The sequence below is a fragment of the Glycine soja genome, chromosome 5 (genome assembly GCF_004193775.1).
Source record: "Glycine soja cultivar W05 chromosome 5, ASM419377v2, whole genome shotgun sequence".
In the NCBI taxonomy this organism is placed as follows: domain Eukaryota; kingdom Viridiplantae; phylum Streptophyta; class Magnoliopsida; order Fabales; family Fabaceae; genus Glycine; species Glycine soja.
The window spans coordinates 16854852-16874136 of record NC_041006.1 but is presented as its reverse complement, the minus strand read 5'-3'; the positions used below and the strand labels follow the sequence as shown (position 1 = coordinate 16874136).

The window sequence follows — 19285 nt, the reverse complement described above, 5'->3', positions numbered from 1 at the left end:
GGAATGGTGGAGGAATGTATGGTCTGCTTGGGCCAGCAGCATTTTGGAAGGAAGGAGCAGGCTGCTGTTGTTGTTGCTGAGGGCTGGACCATCTGAGGTTAGGGTGATTCCTCCATCCAGGGTTGTATCTGTTTCTTGAAAGGTCATAATTGCTCTGCTGTGGTTGATTTTGCTGCTGAGGTTGAGAAGGTCTATTGTAAATATTTGCAGCATAAGCTTCAGGCTGCTCAATTGCTCCAGGTTGCTGCATGGAAGGGCAAAGGTCTGTATGGTGGTCAGCAGAGGAGCACAAACCACAAACCCTTGCGACAGGTACAGATTTCTGATTCAAGGCCAGCTGGGTTACCAAGTTGACCAACGCATCCAGTTTGCCTTCAAGCTTCTTAGTTTTAGATGATGCAGATGTGTTTGTAGCTACCTCATGCACTCCTCTAATGACTATGGCATCATTTCTGGCGCTAAACTGCTGGGAGTTGGAGGCCATCTTCTCAATTAAATTTCTGGCTTCAGCAGGAGTCATGTCTCCAAGGGCTCCACCACTGGCAGCATCTATCATACTTCTCTCCATATTACTGAGTCCTTCATAAAAATATTGGAGAAGAAGCTGTTCTGAAATCTGATGGTGGGGGCAACTGGCACATAGTTTCTTAAATCTCTCCCAGTACTCATACAGGCTCTCTCCACTGAGTTGTCTAATACCTGAGATATCCTTCCTGATGGCTATGGTCCTGGAAGCAGGGAAAAATTTTTCTAAGAATACTCTCTTAAGGTCATCCCAGCTCGTGATGGACCTTGGAGCAAGGTAATACAGCCAGTCCTTTGCCACTCCCTCTAATGAATGAGGAAAAGCCTTCAGAAATATGTGATCCTCTTGGACATCTGGGGGTTTCATGGTGGAGCAAACAATGTGAAATTCTTTCAAATGTTTGTGCGGGTCTTCACCTGCAAGGCCATGAAACTTTGGAAGCAAATGAATCAGTCCAGTCTTAAGAACATATGGGACATCCTCATCAGGGTATTGGATGCACAAGCTTTCATAGGTGAAATCAGGTGCAGCCATTTCCCTTAGATTCCTCTCACGAGGTGGAGGTTGTGCCATGTTCTCAGAATGTGCAAAATTAGAATGCTCAGAATCAGAATGCTCAAAATTATAATGCTCAAAATTATAATGCTCAAGATCAGGATGTTCAAAATCACCAATAACAGAATGCACAGATTCACCAGTTATGGAATGCTCAGAATGATCAAAAGGTATAAAATGATGCCTAACTAATCTATGAAATGTCCTATCTATCTCAGGATTAAAGGGTTGTAAGTCAGATGGATTGCCTCTAGTCATACACTACATTCAGCATGCACACAACTAGTTGCCTTGTCATGTAAATAAAGGTGTAGGTTTGAACTACAGCTACCCTCAAATGATATCCAAATGACTTGAAATTTTGTGAGCAACCTTATAAAATGATGAGAAGATAGCACAAAAAATTTCAGACAAAAATTCAAAGTCTAACTATGAAAGCTAAAATTGGTAGGTTAAGAAAAATAAGTGAATAAAACTTGAAAAATAAAAAACTTTTGACAGAATCGCTTTTTTTGGACGATGGAGACCTCAACCAGCCTATGGCAGGCTGCCACGGCGTAGGAAATTTTTTTCTACCCCAAATGCATATATAATAATTGCGATTCTGATAACCGGAGCAAAAGTTATGGCCGTTTGAAGTTTTGACAAACACAAAATTTGCTAGTTTTTTGGAACTTTCAAATCTGACCAAACTAAAGGCTCTAGCTATTTTTCCCACAAAATATGGATTAAAAGAAGTTACCACAAAAAAATTCAGCCAAAAATAACAACCCTAGCTACTAAAACAAAAAATCCCAATTAATTCAGCATGGGTGGTCGCTAAAATCCGTCTCTAATTGATTTCTACTACTACTCTGTTTTTCCGCAAGCTGATTTCTACTACTACTCTGTTTTCAAGCACAATCTTCACAGCAAAACACCCAAGACTGAAACAGGGGAAACGCTTAATGGTAAAACTGAAACAGAACACACATTAAACAAAATACCAGGACACTAATCAACACTAACACACATACTAACACAATACTAACAATTAAACATAAAACACGAAAGGATTAAACACACAACACTAGCTAGCTATTATGAACCTTTGGACACTGCTCCCCGGCAACGGCGCCAAATTTGATCGAGGCCGTACCCGAATCAAATAAACATGAAAATGCAGTAACTAGAAAGTGATCCTAGGTCGTTTCCCAACGAGCAGTGACAAGCCAAATGTTTATAATATACTTGCAGTAACAGTAACGATGGGGGGGGGGGGGTTGGTTGTTTGGTAATTAAAGAGCAGAACAAATAAAATGGAATACGAAACTACTAATATTAAAAACGGGTTGTTTCCTCTGATTCAGAAGCCACTCTCTTATCCTGGGTTATGGAGAATTCGTCCCTAACAGTCAACCACTTAATCCAACCCTATTTCAATTTACTAAGCGAAAATCAACTTAGGGTTTTCAATACGTGATTAGGCACCACATACACCAGTTAGCCCTTCGTCCATTAAGCATGAACGCAAGTTAGGCTCAGAGGCAATTAATCGAACACGAAGCGTGCACTGATTAATATTCACGAAATTGGGATAACTGGTGAAGGGAAAACTGCCAGGAAACCACATTACAAACGAAACCTCAAAGAGAGTTGGGCTTCGTCCTCAAAAGGAAACAACACCAGAAAATCTAGCCTTCCATGGATTCAAACAGAAAACGCAAATGAAACATGAAGCAGAAACGTAAATGAACAAGAACGTAAATGAACAGAAACGTAAATGAACAAGAACGTAAATGAACAGAAACGTAAATGAACAGAAATGTAAATGAACAGAAACGTAAATGAAAGTAGAAGAAGAAGCAAGAATGAACTCGTAATTAGAAGGAGAAAATGGAAATTTGCATTAAGAACGAAAACTATAACAAGGGCACAGAAAAACGTGAAAACCTAAAACCAAAGCTCTGAATAATGAAAATAGCATAGCAGAATAGAATGCCCTGCATGAATCCCAAGGCAACTATTTAAAAAGAGTCACTCAAAGTCACTGGGCCCTATTACAATACTCTGGCCCAAAACGAAATAAACACTGAACCACATAAAATAAAATTGCGAAATTTCCTAATTAGAAATTAACTAAGGTAAGCGCTGCTTTATTTGCCCTCTTCAAGTCCACAACCAAAATCCGGATTAAGCCCAATGTTTCATTAATTCCTGAAATTAGATTAAAAACATCAAATTAGCTAAATGAGCCCAAATAATAAAACTGCCTAATTAATTGACAATTAAGACCAATCAATAATTAAAATGGTGCAAAAAGGGTTTAGAAAATAGAAGAAAATGATGGCACATCACTCTCCTAACATTCTTATAGAATCTGACAGTTTATTGGTGTAGTAGCTTCATGCATGCTACACATCTATTTTTTTGGAAGGCAGAAAATATAGTATATTTTATTAATCAGAAAAACAGAAGCACCAGAGGTACTGCTGGTGACATTTACATAAGTGCAACACAACTATTATACCACCCTCCAATACAAGATTAAAAAGCCAACATTGACCCAACCACATATACTAGATATGTATAATCTTAGTTGTGGCATAGCTTTGCCTGTACTAATTACTAAATGTCACAATAGCATTGTTAACTTTCTCTCAAATTAAACAACACCTACTCTACAAATGACACATGGTGGTCCAATAAACCTCAAATACAGAGTGAAATTCTCAGCCCTGAATTTTCAGTTTTTCAACATACCTATAACCATGATTCGAGTTTATCATAAGCTAAACTAAAGTACAGAGCATCAACATAGCTTCTTTATATTCATAATCACTTTTCTTTGTGTATAAAGAACAAGCTCAAGAGGTTGCTCAAGAGGTTGGCATTAACAGATCCACTTAAACTGTTACAAGAATACAATAAGGGTAAGGGAAACTTCACTAAGGAGAAGAAGCACAGAGTTGTCACGATGGTCGAGTTAAATATGAGATACCCTAGCCATGTTTAGTTCACTAAGTGTGCGATACATGAATGCAATCAAATATTTATACAGGATTAGACGAAACATACCTACGTGAGGTGGCGAAGGAGAAGAAGCACAGACTTGTGACGATGCTCGAGTGCGACGAACACGATGCTCGACCTTAGACAAAACGATGGTCAGATGGAGAACAGACAACTTCAAGGTAGATGGAGAACAAAGAGAGCAAGAAAGCTTAGATGGAGAAGAAGACAGAGAGAAGGAGAAGACAACGCAAAGGATACGAAACATACCTAGGTATGGTGGCGAAGGAGAAGAAGCACAGACTTATGACAATGCTCGAATGCGACGAACACGATGCTCGAGCTTAGACAAAACGATGGTCAGATGGAGAACAGACATCTTCAAGGTACATGGAGAACAAAGAGAGCAGGAAAGCTTAGATGTAGAAGAAGACAACGAGAAGGAGAAAACAGCGCGAAGGAGACGAAACATACCTAGGTATGGTGGCGAAGGAGAAGAAGCAGAGACTTGTGACGATGCTCGAGTGCGACGAACACGATGCTCAGATGCAGACAGGGACCTTCAAGGTAGACGGAGATTAGAAGAAGAAGAGAGCGCGAAAGCTTAGATGGAGAATAAGACAGAGCGCGAGCTTCATAGGGCTCACCATATTTTTTAAAATATAAGTTCAACATCGATTTTTTTTAAAAAAACCGATGTTAACAACATGATGTTAAGGTTAACATCGATTTTCTGGAAAAAACCGATGTTAACATATCAAACGTTAACATCGGTTTTCTCAAAATCCGATGTTAATAAACTTATGTTAACATCGGTTATTTGGAAACCGATGTTAACTAATAAATGTTAGCATCGGTTTTTCCAATAACCGATATTAATGCACTTCGTTAACATCGGTTTTTCACAAAACCGATGTTAACGTATACACGGTATTTACAATTATGCCACCGCGCATATGTTAACATCGGTTTTTTTAACAACCGATGTTAACACACCGATGTTAAGGATATAAAGTATTACCTTGGGTTTAATGAATGTGCTAGACAATAAAGAGGTTTGCTACTCTTAGTCCAACGGTCCATTAATATTTTGTGCACTACATCATAAAAGGGTTATTCTTCATTTTCATGTCAGACTTGTCTCACGTTTTGAATCATTGAATCTCACATTTCATATACCAAGTGAAGACAAGCCATATCAAATTTTGTCTTTCTAATTAAGAACATTATAAATAGGAGCAGTGAAAGAAAGTATGTAATCAACCTTGTTCCACCAAATATCATCCAACATGGTTTCTTTCACTTTTTTTTTTCCTTTCCAACATCATCATTCTTGTAAGTAGACCATTCAGGACTAATAACCATCTTTTGGAGTCCTTCTTTCAAACTCCTAAACCTCTTAAGCATCACAATAGTTGAAGCAAATCTTATAGGAGCAACAGAAAGCAACTTCAATGAGTTGCCGTTGTTGTACATTGATAATCTCATAGTTTTCCATGATAAAAATTTTAATCCAAGAGTATTGTTTGATCCAAGAATATTGTTCATAAGTATCATTGTTTTTCTCAGCATCATTGGTTGCACAAATATTTTTCAATGCAAGGTTCAAGGTGTGCACAACACAAGGAGTCCAATAGATGACATAAAACTCGTTCTCTATTATCATACCGATTGCCTTACATGCAATTATATTGTTAGTAACAATTTGTACAACATTTGATGACCCAACCTCCATAATTGCATCTTTGATGCGTTGAGCAATGAAATACTTGTCCTTTATATCACCGGAGCAATTTACCACCATTAAGAATATTGATCCACTCTCAGTGACAAACATGAAGTTGATAAGAGATATTCTTTGAGGATCACTCCACTCATCACTAAAAATGGTCACACCTTTCTAGTTCCATAAATTTCTTATTGGTTGCAAGAGGTTCTCCATATGGCTTCTCTCTGTTGTAAGGTAGTTCTCAACTTATTGTAGCTTGGAGACTTATATCCACTGAGATTAGGAGTATTGGCAACATAAGAAAAATGCCTCCCTATAATAAGGATTCCTTGCTAAATGAAATAGTAGTCTTGAAGAGAAAAATATCCCTGCAATTCTGGCATCAAGAACATCTCTGTCTTGTAAATTGAAAAATTTTTCTAATGGACCTGGGACTTTTGGAGGAGCACCATCTTGTGTTTGTTTGTTTACCAATTTTGATTTCGAAAAGGCTGTTGAGAAATTCAAGAGGTTGGCTTTTGAATGAAGCTTTGAATTTTCTTTATCCAAATCTGATTATAAAGCAGAAATCAAGAAAGCAGTAGATGTAGTGGAGAAATTTGAAGGTCTTGTTATTGAAGAGCCGCATGAAGAAATTAATGCCTTTGTTGAAATCTTCAACAATGCTTATGAAGCTTGAAAATGAATCCAACAGTATGATAAAGCTATTGAAGAAATCAAACTATCTTTGCTAAAGCTATTGAAGAAATCAAACTATCTACCCATGAGGATAGAGAAAAACTAGCCAATGCAAGGCTAGAAATGGGTATGACAGTAAATGATATGATAAGTCATTTAGAAAAGCTTATTGCTCAGGAAGAAAGTTCAGAAAGTATTGCTAGCTCAACTTTGTCCTACTTAAAATAAACTGAATGCAATTCGTCAACAAATTACAGACATTCGATCATCTAAAGAGTCGAATGAGAAACAAAAAGAAATGTTCTATTCGGTAGCTACTTCCAATGCAATAATTTTAAATGAACATCTGGAAAAGAAGCTAGAAGAGATTATTTAGAACAAGCTCAAGTGCAATCAACAAATTAATGCATTATCTACTTGGATCGAGGCTCATAACGAACACAAAATGCCGTCAGCAACCCAATTCATCTTCAAATTAGCTTCAGTCTTGACATAGTTGTTATAGAGCAAAAAACTCCCGTAACAATGTGATACAACTGCTATGCTCGGGGACTGCCTTCGAGGGCCAGGACCTCTAGATAAGGAAAAGAGAGGCAAGAAAGCAGAGAAGCAAAGATTGAAAAGGATAGTATTGTTCTTATTGATTTGCTGGTTATTTACATATGTATATATAATGCCTACTGCTAACGGAATTATCCTTATTCTCTAGGAATATTTCTTTAAAAGAATTGGTTGGGAATGTTCCCTAGCAAGAGACAACACAATCCAGCAAATCCTTCACTGCCACTCAGCTTTTGCATTGCATATCAGACATAATCCTTGAGGTACGAAGGTATGGTAATGCTGCTCTTACTCTTTGCCATTTGCACCCGTGTTTGTTGTTGTGATTCCTATTTCTCTTTCTGGTATTGGTTCTGCTGTGCTATCATCTTCCTTCGGCCCTTGAAGAATCACCTTGTTCTCAAGGTGATGATCTTGTCGCAGCTGGTCCCAGTCTTCCCATGAGGTGTCGTGGGGGACAGTCCCCACCATTGGACTAGCACTTCCCATGGAGCATCCTTGTTAGGAGATGAATGATGACAATCCAAAATAGCTAAAGGAGTGATTAAAGGCTGATCATTGATGAAGTGGTCTGGCAATTAAGCGATGTTGGCGCTATCGGGGGTGTCGTGAAACTGTTTGAGCTTTAAGTAGTGAAATACAGGGTGTATACGAACACTTTTCGGGAGTTGCAATCGATATGCGACTGGGTCGACTTGGTCAATGATTTGAAACGGACCGTAGAAGCGTTTAGCCAGCTTTCCGAAAATAGCCTATGCTCCCTTGGCGGATCGCTACCAGTATGGACACAGTTTCAGGAGGACCCAATCCCCAGGTTCAGAAATGATCTCTCGCCGTTTGGCATCAGCATGGCGCTTCATGCTAGCTTGGGCTTTGATCAAATTTTTGCGAATACTGTTAAACACTTCTTCCTTGTGTGTCAAAATCTCATCAACAACGTTGAGATTCGAAGTGCCAGAGAGGTACTCCAGAAAACTAAAAGGCTTTCGTCCAAACATGATCTCATATGGTGTGGTCCCTGTGCCAAGGTTCCATGAAGTATTATGGGACAATTCGATCCATGACAGAAATTTGCCCCAAGCGGCTGGCCGGCGGTGAACAAAAACCCGCAAGTATTGCACAATCATGCGATTCATAACTTTGGTTTGACCATCGCTCTGGGGATGGTAAGCTGAACTCATTCGTAAACGCATGTCGTTGAGCCGAAAAAGCTTCTGCCAAAACTCACTAATAAATAACGGATCCCTGTCCAAAACCAAGCTTCTGGGAATGCCATGTAACTTCATGACAATGTCAATGAACAAGGAGGCCACCATGTGAGCCATATGTTCCTGGGGAAGTATACCCAAATGAATGCCTTTTGAAAAGCGATCAACAACGACGAGTAGAGTGGTCTTGCCCTGGTATGGAGGAAGGCCGGTGATGAAGTCCAAGGAAAGATCCTCCCATGGACAAAATGGCACTGGAAGGGGACAGAGTAATCCCACTACCCTTTTTGTTTCGTACTTTGTAATATGGCATTCAACACACTTAGCGATGAACTGTATGACATCTTCCCAGAGTCCAGGCCAGTGAAAATTCTCCGAGAGCCGTGCTATCATCTTTGCGACTCCCATATTTCCTCCTGTGGGTGTTGCATGATATTCAACAAGGAGAGAAGGGATGAGGGGAAGGTTGCGTGGTAACCAAATTCAGCCTTTCTTTATAATAAGGTCCTGAGTAATGGTGTAGTCGGGATGTGCCGCCGAGGAATCTAGGATAGCTTGACACTGACTGTGATATTGAGGATGAGAGGCCAATTGTTGGTGTAATTCCTCGAGAAAGGTCAGACAAGGAACTGAGAGTATCATCAAGAGTGAGGATGTGGTTTCCGGTAGCCTGGATAGAGCATCAGTGGCCTTATTATGATTCCCAGACCTGTATTGAATCTGGTAGTCATACCCCATCAAGCAGGCCAAATACATATGTTGTTTGGGAGTTTGGATGACCTGAGTCAACAATTCCTTAAGGCTCATGTGGTCAGTGATGATTGTGAATGAGTGGCCCAAGAGATACTGGCACCACTTCTTCACTGCAGATGTAATGGCAAATAACTTTCGTACATATGTCGATGCCTTGAGAAGCTTCTTGTTGAATGCTTTACTAAAATAAGCTATGGGGTGTCTGCGTTGTGTTAACACTGCTCCCATGCCATTACCTGAGGCGTCTGTCTCGACTGTGAAAGGCACCTGAAATTCCGGTAAGGCCAGAACAAGGGCTGTTGACAAAGCATGTTTGAGGTTCTCAAAGGCTTCCTGGGCTTGAGATGTCCATTGAAAAGGTTCCACTGTGGTGGATTTGACCAGGGGATCAGCAATCATAGCGTAGCCTCTGATGAACCAATGGTAGAAACCGGCCAAACCCAAAAAACTTTGCACAACCTTAGATGACTGAGGTGTTGGCCAGTTAGAAATGGCGGTGACTTTTTCGGCCACAGGTTCGACCTCTTTCTGTGAAACCACATGCCCCAAATATTCAACTTGTGGTTGGGCAAAAAATCTTTTAGAAAGCTTTAGGAAAAAATGATTGTCGAGTAATACCTGGAATGTCATGTCCAAATGGCGCAAGTGATCATCCACTGACCCCACTATATATAAGTATGTCTTCGAAGAAGACGATGACGAAACGGTGAAGGTATGGCCAGAATATCAAATTCATGGTTGCCTGAAAGGATGATGGGACATTTCATAATCCAAAGGGCATGACCTTGAACTCATAGTGACCATGATGAGTTCGAAAGGCCGTTTTAGGGATGTCGTCAGAATGCATCCGAATTTGATGATAACCTTGCAACAGGTCGAGCTTGGAGAAGCACTGTGCACCACCTAATTCGTTGAGGAGCTCATCAATGGTGGGGATGGGAAATTTGTCCTTAATCGTGAAAGAATTTAAAGCCCGATAGTCCACACAAAAATGCCAAGAGCTATCGTGCTTCTTCACGAGTAGAACCGACAAATAAAATGGGCTGGTACTGGGCTAAATCAGGCCTTTCTGAAGCATGGAGTCAACTTGCAATTCAATCTCCTACTTTTGAAAATGAGGATACCGATACAGTCTTATGTTAATCGGCATAGACTGAGGAAGTAAGTGAATGTGGTGGTTCGTGGCTCGCGTCGACGGCAGCGTCCTGTGGGCTCGAAATAGGGCACTAAATTTGGTGAGGAGGGCTTGAATTGAAGGAGGTAAGTCCTCCAAGTGCGAAGAGGATATCTCCTCGGAGAGAACAATGATATGGAAGTAAATCCCAGGTCCCTGGTTCTGATATAAATGATGGAACTAAGTGGATGTTAATAAGCTCAGGTTGGCTTCAAGGTCCCCTTGCAATGTAACCAAATGACCGTCGTAAATGAATTGCATACACAAGGTGGTGTAGTCAGTGAGTATGACCCCCAACGATTTTAGCCACTGAGGCCCAGGACGATGTTTGGGCCTGATATCAGAAGCACGTATAGATCAACGGTAACGGTATGGTCCTGAATATGAATGGGAATGGCGTCACAAATATAATGGCACTCCAGATACTGCCCATTGCCTACCATGACCCGTAGAAGGGTGGTGTCTCGGCATGTCAATCCCAATTGGGTCACAAGTTGTTGTTGAATGAAGTTGTGGGTACTAACCCCATCAACTAAAAGGACAAGAGGGTGGCCGACGAGGTTGCCCGCTAGGCGTATGGTCTTCGGTGGGATGTGGCCCACCTACGAATTCAAAGAAATTTGGGTCGGGTATAGGTCTGGGTTATCGGGTGGGTCTCGGGGTGGTGTATTGGGTGGGTTAGGAATGGGTATATTATGGGTAATTGGGTCGGGTATAGGTCTGGGTTATTGATAACTTTACCTTATTCAACTATAATTTAATTAATGAATAAGATGTACGCAAATGATATTGTTATTTAATAACAAAATTATCATAATAAATTTATTATTTTTTTATAACAACTGTTTTATAAGTTATACGGGGAAAAAAATATGATTGATACAAAGAATTTAAAAAATAAAATAAAAAGTGAGAGATATGAAAAGAATAATAGTAATATCACATAATTGTTATGAGTTATCTTCTCACAACATTCAAGAGGGTTTATGCATGAATAATATGTGTACATTTATATTGTTATTCTATCACAAAATTATCATATGTGATAAATTTATTAATTTTTATAGTAAGTATATTAAAAAAAATTCATCATGTTTTATAATAATTATTTTATAAGCTATATTGAAAAAATCTGATTGATTAACAATAAAAAAATTTAGAAAAGAAATTAAACTTTTGAATAAACGTTCATATAAAAACTCTTTCACTACTTAAATTGCTGATTATATTATATAAAAAAATTCATAATACTAAAATTGTTGTATCTTATTATTATATTGTATCTTTGGGTTTGGATAAGGAGATCATCCCACTGTGGGTAGTAGAAAGTTGGGTGGTTTTAGTAAACTCTATTTTGTTATATATTTATATATAATTTTTAAAGTGAATGAAAATACAAAGAAAATGAATGGTGAGATTTTGGATATTGACGAGAAGATTCATGTTGTAGAAGTTTGTTTGAGATTTTAGATATGGTTGACTGTGAATATCTCTGAATATCTTTTTTCTCTTGTTTGACACAAGTTATGAATATATAAGGTCCACTTTTTCTTACAGTGAAAACAATTGAGACGAAGTTGTTAATAATTGTCAAGAGAAATTCACCCAAGATTTAATAATTGATCTATTCTTAGTAGCAAAGTCCATCTTGTTGCGATAGAAAGGAATAAGAATAAATAAGCTTTAGCTAGTGTAATAAAGATACCAATTATCGATACAAAAACTCCATATGGTTGATTTATTTAAAAAAAAAAAAGTCAAAAACAACATGTATGGAATAGAGATATTTGAACCACCAAAGTAAAGAACTGTTACAAATAAGGAAGAAATGAATAGGTTTAAATAGGAAGCAACATAAAATAAACCAAATTTGAGTGGTTTAACCCTATATGCTACACTCGTTTGCTACCTACTATTATTGGTTACCTGTGATGACAGTTAATTCAAAATGTAATTTATAATATTAATATCTTATTTTTGATTTTTTTAATTTGTGGTTGGTTGAATACTTTGGTGCATTTGTCAAGTGATTACGATTCTTTGTGTTAAAAGGTATTATCGATCAACTTCTTTATTTCTAACTACAAAGTTTTACATGGACTGTTTATAGAAATATTTTGTTATGTATTACATTTAAAACATATTGGAAAAGAGTGTTTTCGTTAGTGACAATTTGTCATTAATTGAGTGTTAATACATGTAATAACTATTGATAGGAGTAGTTGTTCTTTTGCATTGCATAACTTTATATCATTGGAAATTGAGTGTTAATACTTTCTGTGTGTATTTTTAATGTGCCAGTGTAAACACAATTAATCTGATTTAATGTTTTTAGCCATTGGAAGTTAATTAATCTAAAATTTTTTCTAGACATTGTGAAGCTAATTAATATGGTTTAGTGGTTTTTAACACAATTTAAGTGAATGATTGTGATTTTCATGTTATAAAAGATGTTCTTAGTTCTGAAAGAATAGAGAAAAAATCTAGAACATCGAAAAAATTGTTTCCTTAAAACTGTGTTTTCCTTTTCTTTCTTTTTTTCGAACAAGAGGCATTTCAAATTGACTTATCAGATCATTCACTTTGTCATAGTCATTGTTAGCCTTGTCTAGTTTTTCATTTGAGCTTGTTCTATCTCTTCTAGCTTCTTTTCCAGATGTTCTTTAAAAATTTTGCATTGGAAGTAGCTACCGAAAATAACATTTCTTTTTGTTTCTCATTCGACTCTTTAGATGATTGAATGTTTGTAATTTTCTGAAGAACCGCATTCAATTTATTTTGAATAGGACGAAGTTGAGCTAACAATACTTCCTCCTGTGCCACCAAATATTTTTCTGAACTTTCTTCCTGAGCAATAGGCTTTCCAAATTTACTTATTAGATCATTTACTTTATCATACCCATTTGTAGCCTTGGCTAGTTTTTCTCTATCCTCTTGGGTAGAAAGTTCGATTTTTCTTCAATAGTTTTAGCATACTGTTGGATTGGTTTTTGATCTTCATAAGCATTGTTGAATATTTCAACAAAGGCATTCATTTCTTCATGCAGCTCTTCAGTAACAAGACCTTCAACTTCTTTACTTCTAACTACAAAGTTTTACATGGACTGTTTATAGAAATATTTTGTTATGTATTACATTTAAAACATATTTGAAAAGAGTGTTTTCGTTAGTGACAATTTGTCATTAATTGAGTGTTAATACATGTAATAACTATTGATAGGAGTAGTTGTTCTTTTGCATTGCATAACTTTATATCAAAACCATGACAAATGTTTGATCAATAAAAAAAAACCATATACTACTGTCAGGTTGTTCAAATACACCAAAATATGAAAACAAAACAATGTCTCTTAACGATAGATGGTTAAATTACATGATAAAACTTTAGCAAGGTCTACATAAAATTGTCAAAAAAAAAAAGATCATAAGTTGATTTGTTGAGTCTTCAATTAGAGTCACTATCATCCCAAGCAATGTGTTTTCTGATTACCAACTCCCATAATTTTTTTTATTAAGCCTGAAGTAGAAACATATCTCGTCTCCAATGGTCTCTCAAATATTGATAGTGGTTCAACTGCCAATTTCATCACGATTTAGTGTACAATTTGAGGACAAAGAATTCAACTATCAAAACCGTAACGAAATGAACAACATGAAGGCGGTAATAAGACAAAAGAATAAACAATAGAAACGTTAAACAAACTTACAACATTAGAAGAAGTTGATGACTGAGTAGTACTCATCTTGATCATGTTTGAGTGGATTTGTTCGGCAGGATAAGTTGATGGTAAGAATCTCTGTTTTGGGTTTCCGCAGAACCCGAGAGGAAGGAAGGTGCAGTCAGACTCCTTTTGTGTTTCCAAATTGTTTGTTCCAATGTTTATGATGATTGGATGGATTTTTGAGAAGCCTGAAGCCTCTTTGTTGGTCTCGATAATGTACTCGATGTAACTGCCCAACAGTTATTGGGAAATGTAATGGCTTGTTCAAGTCACGTCTAATAAATAGAGGAAGGAAGGTGTAGTTAGGATCCTTTTGTATCTCCAAATTGCTTGTTGCAATGTCTATTATTATTGGATGGGTTTTTGAGAAGCCTCAAGTCTCTCTTCCATAATGTACTCGATGTAACTGCCAAGCAGTCATCGGGAAGTGCAACGGGCCTTGTTCAAGTCACGTCTTCTAATAAATATTAAAGTACAAATTATGGCAAAATGCTCAAACATAAAAAATTTCTCATAAAAAAGGAGGGAGAAAAGTGGATGAAAAGCAAGGAAGCAAAGAGTAAGGGAAAAGTACGTGGATATGTATAGGAATTTGACACATTTTAAATAAAAAGTAATGTATTTTGTTTGAAAATAATTGCATTTCTATCCATTTCCAATCAACCTATTGGTTACTCGTGTTTGAAGATAGGAATGAAGAAAAGTAACCTCACAAAGTAAATAATTTTACTATAAGATTATATGTAATTTGTAGTATAATCAGATTTTAGTGTTCATTTGACTTGTAATTGCTTTTAAAAGATGGTGACAAAACCTGCTTCAATCATAAAGTTAAAATAAAAATCACATAAGATCATGCTTCTATTGAGAAAACAATCAAGATATTTCAATTTTGAGCATAAAGTTCAAATGACATGTTCATGTTTAATTGTTCCCTAATTAATCCCCTAGCTAGCAGCAAATAACTCTAAAAATTAAAATCACATAGCAGTTAGTAAGTTAGAATCATCTCAACAAAGGTTGCTTACCACAATATAATGAATGTCTTCTCTTACAAGGATAAAGAAGGACAATTTATCAAAATGGTGTCCACAATATAATGAATATCACCAGGAATGAAAAAATTATTATTTAGAGGATGTAAACCGCTTATCTTCAGGAGAAAGTGCAAGGAAACATTCACAAATAGATAAAATAAATACATCAAAGATAAAACCGTAAAAATGACAAAAAGGAATGAACTTGCCATATCAAAATGCAAGGATAAAAAAGGACAATTTCTGAAAATGGTGCCCACCATATAATGAATATCACCTGGAATAAAAAAAATATTTAAAGGATGTAGATATACATCAACATCTAACCAATAAAGTGATACATCCTCTATACTACTACTCACTTATCCTGTTCAGAATTAAAAAAAAAAACAATTTATATATCATCTACTATACTTTCCATTCATTACATCCTTACCCCCGACATATACTAATCAAAATTATGATTCTAAAAATCAAAATCCATCATTCCCTTTACCAACCCACTCATTTTACATAAGTGAAGGATAGGCGGTTGATTTTACAAAATTGAGAATAAAAAAATGCAGATCTTCAACAGGAAAAATTGAGCAAGAATCAATTTTGTGAATATTGAAGTCAGAATCCTATCCTTGCTTGAATTTGAAAGCCTAACAATCCAAAGTGAGAATAAAAGAATGCAAAATCTCAAAAAAATAAAATAAAATAGAACACTAAAAAAATAGAACAAACTCTTCTTCTAAAATGTCAAAGTGCAAGGAAACATTCACAAATAAAATCGTAAAGATGACAAAAAGGAATGAACTTACCATAAAAAAATAAGAGACAATGAAATCGACTTCAGATTTACCACACGAAATCTTCTTTGCTTCAAGCAATGTTGCGTTGTTCCAAAAGCTTTCTTATCTTCTTCTAGCGATGCAATTTGAATACAAAATAAAACTAAAAGTGAACATAAAAAACACTGAAAAAAACAGCAAAAAGATTACCAAAATCGTACAAAATACCTTCAAGATGGTAGATTTTCCATACCCATTGGCTACAATAAGTGTCCAAAACTACCTGCAAGGAATGCAAATCGAACAATCCTTAAGAACCAGTACATCCTGTGTTTGCTTATCTCCACTAAAAAAAATCAAAACAATCAAAATCTAAAAATAGAACAAACTCTTCTTCTAAAATGGAAAAGTGCAAGGAAACATTCACAAATAAAACCGTAAAGATGACAAAAAGGAATGAACTTACCATATCAAATCGGGTTTACCATAAAAAAAAAGAGACAATGAAATCCACTTCAGATTTACCACATGAAATCTTCTCTGCTTCAAGCAATGTTGCCAGCTCTTTTGACTGAGTCATTCCAAAAGCATTCTTATCTTCTTCTAGCGATGCAATTTGAATACAAAATAAAACTAAAAGTGAACATAAAAAAAACATGCACTGAAAAAAAAAACAGCAAAAAGATGACCAAAATCGTGCAAAATACCTTTAAGAGGGTAGATTTTCCACACCCATTGAGTCCAATAAGCGTCCAAAACTACCTGTAGGGAATGCAAATCGAACAATCCTTAAAGAATCGGTACATCCTGTGTTTGCCTATCTCCACTAAAAGAATCAAAACCGCAAAAAAAACACAACAAAAAGGTGATGCAATTTGAATACAAAATAAAACTAAAAGTGAACATAAAAAAATAGCAAAAAGATGACCAAAATCGTGCAAAATACCTTCAAGAGGGTAGATTTTCCACATCCATTGGGTCCAATAAGTGTCCAAAACTACCTGCAAGGAACGCAAATCGAACAATCCTTAAGAACCTGTACATCTTGTGTTTACCTATCTCCACTAAAAAAAATAAAAAAAAATCAAAATCTAAAGCTTGAATAAAAACTGTTCGAGAAAATGTCCAACTAAAAAGTGAAATAAAGGAAGAAAGAGAAAGATAAGAGGAAAAAAAGAAAAAAGACAGGAGAAGATTGAGGAAGTGAAAGACAAAAATGAAGGAGTGTAGCGGCCTCGTAGGAACATGACTGATAAAGAAGAAAGGAGGTGGCTCTAGCAGTGCAACCAGCGAGCAAGAGGCAAAATGGTGTCGTTTGGGTAGAGAAATGCGGAAGTGTGCGGAGAGAGGGGTTCTAGAAGGGTCAAGGAGATGCATACAGTCCTAACAACGTCACTCTCAAACGCAGAAGCAAAATAAACAAAGGTTGTGGAAATATCATAAATGCCACTGTTTTATACCAAGTGTCAACAATTGAAGATATCCATTATGAACATTTCCTTGGTTGGACTAAAAAGACCATAAAGCCAAAAAAATAACACATGTCAACAAATAAAGTGAGGTTAAAAATGTAATATCCCTAGATTACACCTTTATATTAGATATTAGATAGATATTTTGGGCCCTCCAAACCCTAGGCCCTGACCATTGTCCCACTAACTAGGCCCATGCCAGCCCCAAAAAGATGGCTATAAATATACGAGTATGTACCTAGGTCAATTCACTTGCTTCCATCTCCATCATCGTCAAAGCGGCGCATAGTCTTTCCACTAGCTTTCGTACTCAATATCAGGTAATTGCTTGCTTTCTCTCAGTTTTTTTTTCAAATTTCTTATCACAATTTATACGAGTATATATCTATGATTAAATTTGAGTTTAGATCTGTGTTTATGTCATCAACTTATCGATGTCAAAGTTAGGTCTTTTAAAACAAGTTTCTACTTATTTGTTACAAGCCCTAATTATAAGATTTTAGTATAAAACAATGTATGTTCTGCCTTCCTATTTAAAATTATCATATCTTTTTTGTTATATTTGTATTACTTTCCACATGATGAAAAAGAATCATGTTTTCCTTCTATTAAATTGAATTTTTGGAATAATTCTTCAAAAAATAATTGACCATTACAATTGTTAGAAATAATGGCTTAGGCCCGTTCTTGGTGGTAGCCATTAGCTTTCAAATTTCTGTTTTATAATGCAATTTCGAAAAGAAAACTTGTTTGGGAAAAATGGGGCTGAGTTGTAAAATAGTTTTACTTCATTTCAAAATAGTTTTAATCTCATTTCAAAATCAATAAAATCAGATTTCTTGATTATTGTTTGTTGTTTCACACTCTCACACTTCTACCTTCACTTGATCCGCTCACCAAAACCACCACCAACCTCCCTTTATTAGATCTCTTCACCCAAACCATCATCGTGCCACCAAGCAGCCTCCTGTTCATCAGATCTGCTTGCCCAAACCACCACTAGCCTCCTATTCATCATATCCCCTCACCCAAACCACCACCGCACCACCACTAGTCTTCCCTAGATCCACTCAGCAAAACCACCATTATGCCACCACCAACCTCCCCCTTCACTAGATCTGTTTGCCACCAATCTCCCTTTCATTAGATCCCCTCACCCAAACCACACCACCGCACACCAGTAGCCTCCCTTTCACTAGATCTAATCGCCCAAACCACCACCAGCCTCCCCTTCCCCAAATCTGCTCCCCAAAACCACCAATAGGCCACCACCAACCTCCACTTCTTCAGATTTGCTCGCCCAAACAACCATTGCACCATATCTATTTGATCATTGCTGGTAGGGGTGGGAATAGGCTAGGCTAGGCTAGGCTTTAAAAGGCCTGAGCCTAGCCTACGATGAATCTTTGAGGCCTGAGTCTGGCCTATAGCATATCAAAGGCTTTTTATTTTGGCTCGACCTGGCCTTTTTAAAAGTCTGGACTGGCCTGATAGTCTTTTTAAAAGCCTTCTTCACAATAAATATTTAATATTTTTATGGATGGAGTATGAACGTAATAGGAAAGTTAAAGAAAAAAGGAAAGTCAATAAAAATAATAAGGAATATAAAAGGACACATGACTCATACCTAAATTGTAATTACATTATTACTTAATTATAGGAATAAAAGTTATGAAGGTAATCAAAGTTTGATAGTTTAAAAAAAATTAATTGTATCCAAAAAATAATATTATATATATATATATATAGGCCGGCCTATCATGCTTATAAGACTTTTTAATAAGCCTAAGCCTGGTCTATTTAATTTAATAGGCTTTTAAAAAATCCTGAGCCTAATCTTTTAATTAAATAGGCCAGTTCAGACCAGACTTTATGTAGGTCAGGCCGTAGGCCCCTGTAGGTCGGCCTGGCCTATTCCCACCCTTGATTGCTGGAAAATGATTTTGAAGTTCCCTTTCTATTTTGCAAAAGGGTTTTAAAATCAAATTTGAAATTAAAAACTCAAAACTGGTTTTGAATTTATAAAATTTCAAAACTAAAAACAGAAAATGACCCTGAGTGGGGCCTTAGTTTTCTGCCTAAAAACTGAACTTTTTGAGTTCC

General features: G+C 36.6%; 1 long non-coding RNA gene and 1 other non-coding gene across 3 annotated transcripts; one reads left to right on the top strand and one right to left on the bottom strand.

Moving 5' to 3' along the window:
- Positions 1–614: 614 nt before the first annotated feature.
- On the top strand, positions 615–721 carry LOC114413944. The gene has a single exon (XR_003667082.1). It is a non-coding gene; the product is annotated as a small nucleolar RNA R71 (small nucleolar RNA).
- A 15048-nt stretch (positions 722–15769) lies between these two features.
- Positions 15770–17113, bottom strand: LOC114411477. 2 transcript variants are annotated; one of them, XR_003666460.1, is made up of 4 exons: positions 16657–17113; positions 16418–16536; positions 15939–16313; positions 15770–15840 (listed from the first exon to the last, which is right to left on the bottom strand). It is a non-coding gene; the product is annotated as an uncharacterized LOC114411477 (long non-coding RNA). The 2 variants fall into 2 exon arrangements; XR_003666461.1 differs by having other exon boundaries at positions 15939–16310.
- Positions 17114–19285: the final 2172 nt, after the last annotated feature.